The sequence below is a fragment of the Lolium rigidum genome, chromosome 1 (genome assembly GCF_022539505.1).
Source record: "Lolium rigidum isolate FL_2022 chromosome 1, APGP_CSIRO_Lrig_0.1, whole genome shotgun sequence".
Classification (NCBI taxonomy): Eukaryota; Viridiplantae; Streptophyta; class Magnoliopsida; order Poales; family Poaceae; genus Lolium; species Lolium rigidum.
Genome location: NC_061508.1, coordinates 249159226 through 249169004, shown reverse-complemented (window position 1 = coordinate 249169004; position 9779 = coordinate 249159226).

Genomic DNA, 9779 nt, shown 5'->3' with positions numbered 1-9779 from the left:
TGGAGCCATCTACACCACAAGGCCAAGTCTTTTTCATTGGACAACCAAGTGCTAGGTCACCTATTCCACAACCTAAAGTTCGGCATCAACAATAATGAGGTCAAGGCGAGGACCCAAATCATGATGAAGATCAAGGAACTTCACAAGAACCTATCCTCTTGATCGATTCTCGTCGGGGTGCTAAAGCGTCAAGACTCTCTCATAATTCAAGCAAAGAACAAGACATACTCAAGAGCAAGATATGATGGGATTCAACGGTATAGCAATCCCAAGTATCAATTCTTCCCGAATATGCCCAACAAGACAATGGACTCACTCTCTATCGATTATCGTCAAGGTTTGCCTCTCTACCTTTGTGCTTCTCACTCGGACATTGTGTGATAAGTGGATACCTATACCACTCTTGTGCCATATGTCTAGATGTAAAGCACGCATGAACATAGGGGGAGTGCGGTTTAAATTATTGAGCTATCCCTCCCCCATGATGCACAAAGAAACCCAAAAGCATATGCCATTCGTCAATCAAGTGACTATGAGCTTCATGTTGAGTTGTAGTCGTGAGTCCTAGGTCTCTACGCGACCTCACACTACCAAACTCTTACACGTTGGCTTCGGCCACCAAACTTCCTCCTCAAGGAGTTTTTGTTCTTTTTGTTTTCGTTTTCTTTTCTCTTCTTGTTTTTGTTTGTTGTTTCTTCTTTTCTCTTTGTTTCTTCACGGGAGATTCACCCAAGCTTGGCTTTTCTTGCTTTGATTCTTGCAAGCTTGGTTGGGTAGTACCTTAACGAGTTCCGTAATCTAATCCTAAGCCATCATCTATCTCTTGAGCCAACTCGGTCTAAATGCACAAGTCTACACCAATATCTGAGGTTTTTGAATTTGGAGGACGGTACTACCGCATCTTGGGGCGGTACTACCGCTACTGGGGCAGTTCTACGACGAAACTGAAACAATTATCCCCGAACGGTACTACCGCTCTAAGTATCGGGCCGATACCGGTAAGCGGTACTACCGCTTTAGGAGCGGTACTACCGCTTGCATCTTTTGACAAGAGGTACCGGTTGGGGTCGGGTTTACCCCAAATCGCCACAACTCCTCTTCCACCTCAAGTCAAAAGCTCCTCCAAGCTCAAGAACTCGAGGAGATCGGCCCCGATCTCCCTTTTCCAGCCCGCCGCCGGCTAAATCTCCTCCGTGAAGAAGCTTCCCCAACCCCTTCTCCGCCATGTCCTCCGGTATGAGCCCTAATTTCTCTCTCTAGGGTGTGTTGAACTCCCTAGATGCATATGCTAGGGTTTGTTGGAGTGTTGTGGTGGAGAAGCATTCTTGGAAGCTATTCATGTGCAGGGATACTAGCTAGCAACAATGTGTGACTCTAGATCGATTTTTACCTTGAACCCGATCTCGATTTGGGTCGTGCGGAGCTTAAGCGGTAGTACCGCTCATCCTCGGGACGGTACTACCGGTCAAAGCGGCACTACCGGATTGGATCGCGGTACTACCGCTCTGTCTAAAGTCACCAATGTTGCTTGTTAGTGTCCCCTTTGATCCTTAATTTCTCGGCTTGTGCACTTATCCCCTATTCCCTCCCAAACCTACGCTATTCACGGGAGCACCTAGGACCCGTGGTGGCAAGGTTAAGCCACCCTCTCGTCGTCATCGAGATGAAGATGAGCAAGAGGAGATCGTTCCCACTAGGCTCACCAAGTTTCCAAGGCGGCAAGGGATCAAAAGAAAAAGGAAGTAGCCAGAAATCGGGGGTCAAAAAATCCAAGAATAGAAAGAATTTTGGTTCATAGAGGATGACATGCGGGACCCATGATCCTGCATCGTAAACGGCTCGATCGGAGAACGTTGAACGAGATGGCGCGATCGAGAAAAAAACAATGCCGAGAGGCTGCCATCTGGGCCCTACATCCCTCGGCGGTGCGTATTTGCGTTGACTCGGCCGGCGAACCCGAGAATTCGCGATGCACCACGTCCCGGGCCACCATACGCGACGTTTTGGCCGCTTTCGTCGGGCTAGGTGGCCTCAAAAACGAGAAAAAAAAAGTTTTGACATGCACCACGGAGGGACCAAAATCGTCGGCCATGGTACACCAGCAACCACGGCGCGACTTCAACTTCGTCGGCCATGGCAACTTTTCTTGTAGTGACTTTGGAGAAGCACTTGAGATTTGTGATGAACAAGGCCTTATTCCTATAATGACCTTTTCTCACGATTTCTCCCGGGAGGTGATTTGCCAATTCTATGCCACGGTTGTCTTTCTTGAGGATGAAGGAGGCTATCGCAACTTAAAATGGATGACAAAGGAGCATGTGATGGAGGCCTCATGGCAAGACTTTGCTAGAGGCATTGGTTATGAGCTCCCCGAAGACGACTCCAACACCTTCCGCATTCATCTCCAAGCCAAGCCAATGGCCAAGGAGAAAATGGCCGATCTCTACATTCGAGGGAGGATGTTGTGTGGAAGCACCAAAGGCCTTCTACCCGTCTACGACATCATGAACCGCATCTACCGCAGCACCATCAACCCCAAGCATACCAACCACGATGAGGTGCATGGGTTCCTTGTGAATCTCCTTGTGCGCACACATGAGTTGAGGGGCAGCGGCAAGCAACTGGACGTCATGGATTACATTTGGCATGAGATGCGTGATTGTGCATTCCTTCGCAAGCTCCCTCAGTACGCTCCTTACCTCATGAGGCTCATTTGTATCAAGTGGGATCAAGAAGGCCGAGGAGATCTTCTGGAACAATGCCGCCCCAACGTCACCATCCACAAGGAGAAGAGTCCTCTTGTCAAGGACCATGACCTTCCAAGGTTTGGTAAAGGAGCTCCCAAGGACAAGGATGAAGAAGAAGCCGATAGCGACGACTCCGACTATGTGCCCAACTCCATCAAGACTAAGGGCCTCTTCGCCAAGCTCACCGCTCGCCTCAAGAAGTCCTTTTGCTTCAAGAGGGATCTCGAAGATAGGATGTACCAAGCCCATCACGACAACAAGAAGATCCGCCAACGCCAAAAGGCCATGATGAGGCACATGCAACTCCCGGTCTCCGAGGGGTCCGAGGACAACATCACTCCTCCCGGTGAGTGGAAGTTGAAGCTCGTTTGGTCAAGCTCCGAAGAATCCATCCCCGAGCACATTGTTCGTCCATCTCCACCACCTCATGGCAAGGGTCTTGCTCAAGATGGAGACGATGATGATGAAGACGAAGATGAAGAGGAGGAAGATGTTGAGGACATGGGTGATGAGGATGAAGATGATGACGAGGAGGATGACGACGACGAGTAATTCCCTTGGGACGTTAGTATGCTCCTTCTTCCTTTTTGGTGTCTCGATGCCAAAGGGGGAGAAGTTGATCTATTAGGACGGGAATTTGCATGGGGATGCCAAGGGCTTGGTTGGTGGCTTCATTTTGGTTCTTTCGGCCTTGGCATCAAACCTTTCCCCTAGTTATTCGGAACTCCATTCGTATGTGTGTTTGCTACTCTATTCGTGGATCTCCCGATCCCCCGGTTTGTATTAAGACTTAATTGTTCGTAGCTTAATGGTCTTCAGTATTTATCCCTGATTGGCTACATCAATTCTATGGAGGCTTTTATTATTATGAGTTTGGGTTTTCTCTCAAGGCAAAGGTATGAAAAGTTTCACCCAAACTCTCCTATATGCACTTATACTTGCCTCCATAGTGTGCTTGTGCTATATGATCTTGTCATGTGTTCTTCTTAGCACTTATGCTTGGTTTGTAGAATCTAGGGGGAGTGTCTCTCTAGGATGTGTGCATTTGTATACAAATGCATATTCTAAATATGCACACATCTAGGGGGAGCTTCGTCTACTCTTACAAATCATATACCTTATCATAATATCCTATGAATTATTGCAAATTCGTGTGTTGTCATCAAACACCAAAAAGGGGAGATTGTAAGAGCAAGATCTATGACCCTTGTTTTGTGTGTTTGATAACAACACTCGAACAATTCTAACCGTGCACAAAGATTATCTTTGATGGATTTGTAGGTGTACGGTGCCCTCGCTGAACACACTATGATCGGAAGGCCGAAGCGTAGTTCTTAGGTTTTCCGGTTTTGTGTGTGTGTCGTGAGGTAACATGGTAGGAGAGGAAAAGAGGAAAAAGTTGTTTTAGTCTTTGTGGTACTACCGGTACCAGGAGCGGTAGTACCGCTACCCCTACTGGTACCGCCCGAGATACCGCTCTGAGGATTGCATATGGAAATGTCCCACAGAACCCGTTACGGTACCTTTACGGTACCATGAGCGGTAGTACCGCTTGAGAGCGGTAGTACCGCCCACGGTACCGCTCAAGTACCGTAACGCGTTACGGTCGTACCGCTGTGGTACCGCTCCAGTACCGCTTCGAGTCCAGTAAGCTCTGGACCCTGTTGCGGTACCTCGAGCGGTACCGCAAGCGGTAGTACCGCAATGTGTCCACGTGGACAAGTTCAGTGGGGATTCGAACTCAGAGCGGTAGTACCGCTTCCAGAAGCGGTAGTACCGCTTAGGCAAAAACAGCAGGTAACTGTTGGATTTGGAAGGACCTATATAAAGGCCCCTTCTTCTCCAGCCAGCTTTAGCTCTTCTCTCTCTCTCTCTCTCTCTCTCCTCCATTGTTGCTGAGCTCAAAATTGAGGGGATCTCCTCATCCACCCAACCAATCTTGCTCATACTTTGAGAGGTGGTGGAGGAGACCCCGATCTATCATTCTACCGAGAGAAAGTTCACCAATTCGTGGTAGTCCTTAGTGGATCTTGGTATTAGGGTTCCTTGGTGGAAGAGCTTCTTGGTGGAGCACTGGAAGAACTTCTTGGTGGAGCATTGGAAGAGCTTCTTGGTGGATCATTGGAAGGGTTCCTTTGGTGGAGCATTGGAGATGGGTTCCTATGGTGGAGCATTGGAGATGTGCAGCTATGGAGTCTAGCTTGGTGATGTACTAGCTCCATAGGGTGTTGGGAGCATCCTTGTGTGTGGAGCTCGCCCCAACCTTGTGAAGGAATCACCGCCTCGACCAGGTGCCTTAGTGGAAGAGGGAGAGCTCCTCCGTGGAGCTCTCTCGAGGAAGAAGGTGAGGCCTTCCTTCGTGGTGTGGCCGTCTAGTCTCTTGTGTCAGACTAGCACCTCCTCAACGCAGACGTACTTCCTGTTGTGGAAGGAACTGCGGTAAACAAACCTCGCCTCACCTCCGCGCCCTCCGGTTGTCTCGCTCCTTACTCTTACTATCTTGTTGATTCCTTTACTTGTTGCACATGTCCTAGCATCATTGTAGGAACACCGATATTGCTAAAGTTATCACCTTTACCTTCCGTTGCGCTAAAATTGAAAAAGGTTAAAAACTTGCCGTAGCGCCATTCACCCCCCCCCCCCTCTTGTTCGCTACGATCTATTCACCTTTGATTATTTTAGTTTTTCCTATGAATGCTTTCTATAGCATGTTAGTTTCATTTTAATTTACTCTATGGTTTCTAAATAACGTACCAAGTTTTTACCCATTTGGATGATAAAAGTTGCAAACAAAATATGGAGTTGTTGATTCCTGCGCTGCACTTTTTAGTGCATGATTTTTCTTATTTTTTTGGTAACTCCTAAAATCTTGCTAAATTCACAGTAGCTATAAATTTTCATAATCTATGTGCAGAAAAATTGGATAAAATTCCTGACGTGTCTAAGTGGTATTAAAAATTCAGTTTTTCTACAAGCAAATATTCTGGACAGATTCTGCCTTTTAATGTTAGATCCATTCTTTTAAGTATCAGAATGATTTTTTCATGAAACTTTTAATACATTAGAATGAGTAGAAAATTATATGCTCTCTGTTTCATAAATATATAATTTTATTTATGTATAAAATAGCAGCAAGTATGATATCTTTTTAGCACTAATGCAACCCCATAGAAAAGAATGGGAAGAAAGTTTTGTGTTGAATTTTTTTCACATGGAATGGAAGAACACCACACCAAGAGCAATACAAGAATGGTGAAGACCATAAGATTGGGGATGCCCAAGGCACCCCACTGGACTCATATTAATCTCTTGGTTTGCACACTTCTAAAATTGGTTTTTTGAGCAACATAGAATGATTACAAAAACTTGGAGCGTCCTTTATTAGTTTTATGTCTAGTTTTGCTTTGAAATAAATAAAATGCCTTTCATTATTACAAAGATTTACTGAAATAAATCATCATATTATTGAGTGCCTCAGAAAAAATAAGTTGCATATTATTAAAAGATGAAGAGGGATGCAAATTAAAAGCTAAAATTTATATTGTGCATGGTACTACTAGTTTCAAATGCTTTATTGAGTGATGATTTGCTATGTGCCTTATTTAGTGTTGATTCTTACTAGTATACATAGATGCTCAACCTTAAGTATACGTGTTTGATTTTGAATAAATTGCACTATGGATACTATTGCATGCTTCTATATCTCCTGCGAGCCAAAAAAAATTGAATTCTCACACAAACATAGACTTGTTTCCAAATTTCACTCAAACCCAAAATTCTATCATATGTACCTATATAGAATTTTATATTCCAAGTATAGTATGTGTTTTATGCCTCCAACCATTTCTAAATATTCCTTTTTGTGTGATTTAAAGCTCGTAGGAAAGTAAGGTGCGGAAGGAAAATACTACTATGCATGTCATGGGTTTGACTAATTATGAGTAATGAGCTAGACCTTAACCATGCTTACATGGGGATATCTTTCAACATTTTACTATTATGGTTCCTTACCTTAAGTTGATTTTCACTTATTTTGGGTTAATTGATTGTTATCTCAAGCAAAATAAAGTGGGCTATGTCAACGGAAGGACTAGAGTATGCATATTTGTTAGAAAAGAGCAATGGGACGCTAACTAGAAGCTATGCTTATATGGTGAAAGTTTCAGCACGAGCATCCTCAAAATAGGAAGTGTGAAAAAAAAGAGAGAGAGAGAGAAGTCAGAAAAGAAAATATATGCATGAAGAGAGAAAAAAAAGTTAGAGAGGATGCTCACAAGACTGTTGTCCATGTTGTCCCAGTATGGATGGCTTGAAATGATACTTTTAGAAGTTGATTTTTTTCATTTGTATAGGCGGCATGGAGGTACCCCATTGCGATACTTGGTTAAAATGTGAAAGGTCTGTGATATCCTTAAGTAAAGTAGCGAGAGGTGTAATGCTTAGAACCATGAGAGTGAGGCAATATTTACTTATAAGAGGTCAAACACATGAATCATAGATATCTCTGAAATAAAGAGATGCATAGTACCCATTCCTTATGAGTATAGTTGCCATGAATTGCATATGTCAAAATCTCACTTTTTGCTCTCTTTACTTTTTATTTTGTTGGAGGTGTAGCACAAATATTCCCTACTTACTTTGTTGAGTCAATAGTATCAAAAGAATCAAAAGAGATGACAAAGAGTATTCCAAACAATTCTATAGGATTCTCCCAAGCATGCTTCACGATTCATAATACTTATCATCCATGTTTCTTACAATGCTATTTATTGTTATGGATGCTTTGTAGAAAGTAATAGACATCACTCTATACTTAATGTTCCTTATTGACATTATTTATTGACTGGACCTAGTAATACTTTGCACGATTACATAGAAGCAATGCAATAAACTACAAAGTCCATGTTAGCCTTATCATCTTTATGCTTGAGGATGAGCATAGGTTAAGCTTGGGTATGTTGATGCATGTAAAATGCATACATGAACTTTGCACTTTATTTCCGCATATTACCACAAATTTGCATCTTATATAATATTATTTCCCTGTTTTATGATGTTTTTGGGGATTTTGTAAACAATCCCCTATCCTTCGGTTCTAATTCTGTTTGGCAGAAAACGCCTCTTTTTAGTGTTTCGACTTTACATGAGCTACGGGACTCGAAAAAGGGCAAGGTCAGGGGCCACGCTTCAAAAAATTCAAGATAAACAACATGGGTTGAAGTAGGAGACCAGAAGGAAAAGGAGATGGAAACTAGGGCAGGTGGTGTGCCCTCCCCCTCCGGGCATGCCACTGTGCTCTTTTTCGCGTCGTCCGTCCGATTCGCCTCAATCTCACGCCCACCATCTTGTTTTGACCTAAAAACCACTATATATACGACCCCTGGGGGTTTTGTCGAGGCGGCGGCAGCGGAGATCAAAAACACATAAATAGATAGTTAGCAGGCTGCCATCGGCGGAGATTGGAGGGAGGAAACGCTGCCGGAATTGCCTCCGGTGGACTCCACCCCCTCCGGTGAGGGCATCATCAGCATCTTCATCATTTTCATCAACATCTATAGCAGAACCATCTTCATCTACCACTTGTAATCTCTTGGAAAACATGATGTATGATGCAATATATTGTTTTCCCATGATCTATTGTATCTCTATGTTAATGTTTGAGTAGTGACTTGTCCATGTCAATTGTGATATAGTTTGTTGTTGGTTCCATACAAGTATATGTTATCTTCTATGATGATCTCTTGTACTGATATATGAGTGCACACATATATTGGGAAATGCATGGGGTTGTCACGGTTGCATGATGATAGGGAGAGGGAAACTGGAGATTGACAGAAACCATGTCCCGATTCGTAAATATGCATGTAGTATTAATTCATGGTTAATCATTGGGGGTAACTATGGGAACCTTTAAACTTTCAGCGGTGATTGGCTACCCCTTGCTTGCGTTTAATTGGCCTTGGGGTCAATCACTTGTGGTGTATTTGCTCATGTAAATGGCTACATCTATCTATGGCTCTTCTCTAGAAGAAACACTAAAAAGACTATAATGAGATTCACTAATCGTGACAACCACACAAATGAAATAGCAATTTGCCTCAACACTTGCTCTCTTGAGTAACTCCACTTCACTTCCCTTCATCTTACTTTACTTTACTGCACTTTACTTGTCTTTCATTTTACTTATTGCATTTTATTTTCAGCACTTCTAGTTCCTAGTAGAAACTACTTCACACACACACACACACACACACACACACACACACACACACACACACACACACACACACACCTTATAATTCCTAGCTTTTCATAAAGGGCCATATAAGTTGGTTATAGAGCTTTAGAAAATAGTTAGTTTACCTTCAGCTACTCGTGGGTTCGACACTCAAATACTTACCGAATTATACCGCGGTGATCCCCTGCACTTGGGGGTTATCACTTGGTTGAGCAACAATTGTCATTGAAGCGTCTCGAGGACCCCTTGGTGCATAGTTACCGTGAGGATCCTGAGGTGATGGTGTACAACCTTTAGTTCTTTGAGTCCTCCAGCGCAGGCCCCTCTAGCGCGGGCCAAGAGGAGTATTTCGACTTCGATGACACCGACTTTTATGGAGGCGTTGACTGGAACACGCTCGCGGTGGAGGACTCGGAGTGAATCGGCCTCTAGGGATTAGTTTTCAGTTATCGTACTATATTTTATGTTCTATCTTTGGATGTGTTTTTGGAATGTTCTAACTTTAATATGTAACTTTTTGTGCATGAGTTTAAGTTAAATATATTCTATGTTTAATTAACATGTGCAATTTAGTTTAAGTTTAATATCTTCTTCAGTCACATTTATGTGTATTGTTGTTAGTTTTTAAGAGACATGGCGACATGCCAACAATGGAAGAGTGAGTGTGTCTCTCACTTATCGTTTGATCTCATTATCTAGTGTCTACATGTGTGAAGAGTTTGAAGATTATGAGGTGCTATTATTTTTCATGCTATATATCAATTATTTTAAGTGTTTTTACCTTGCTCACTATT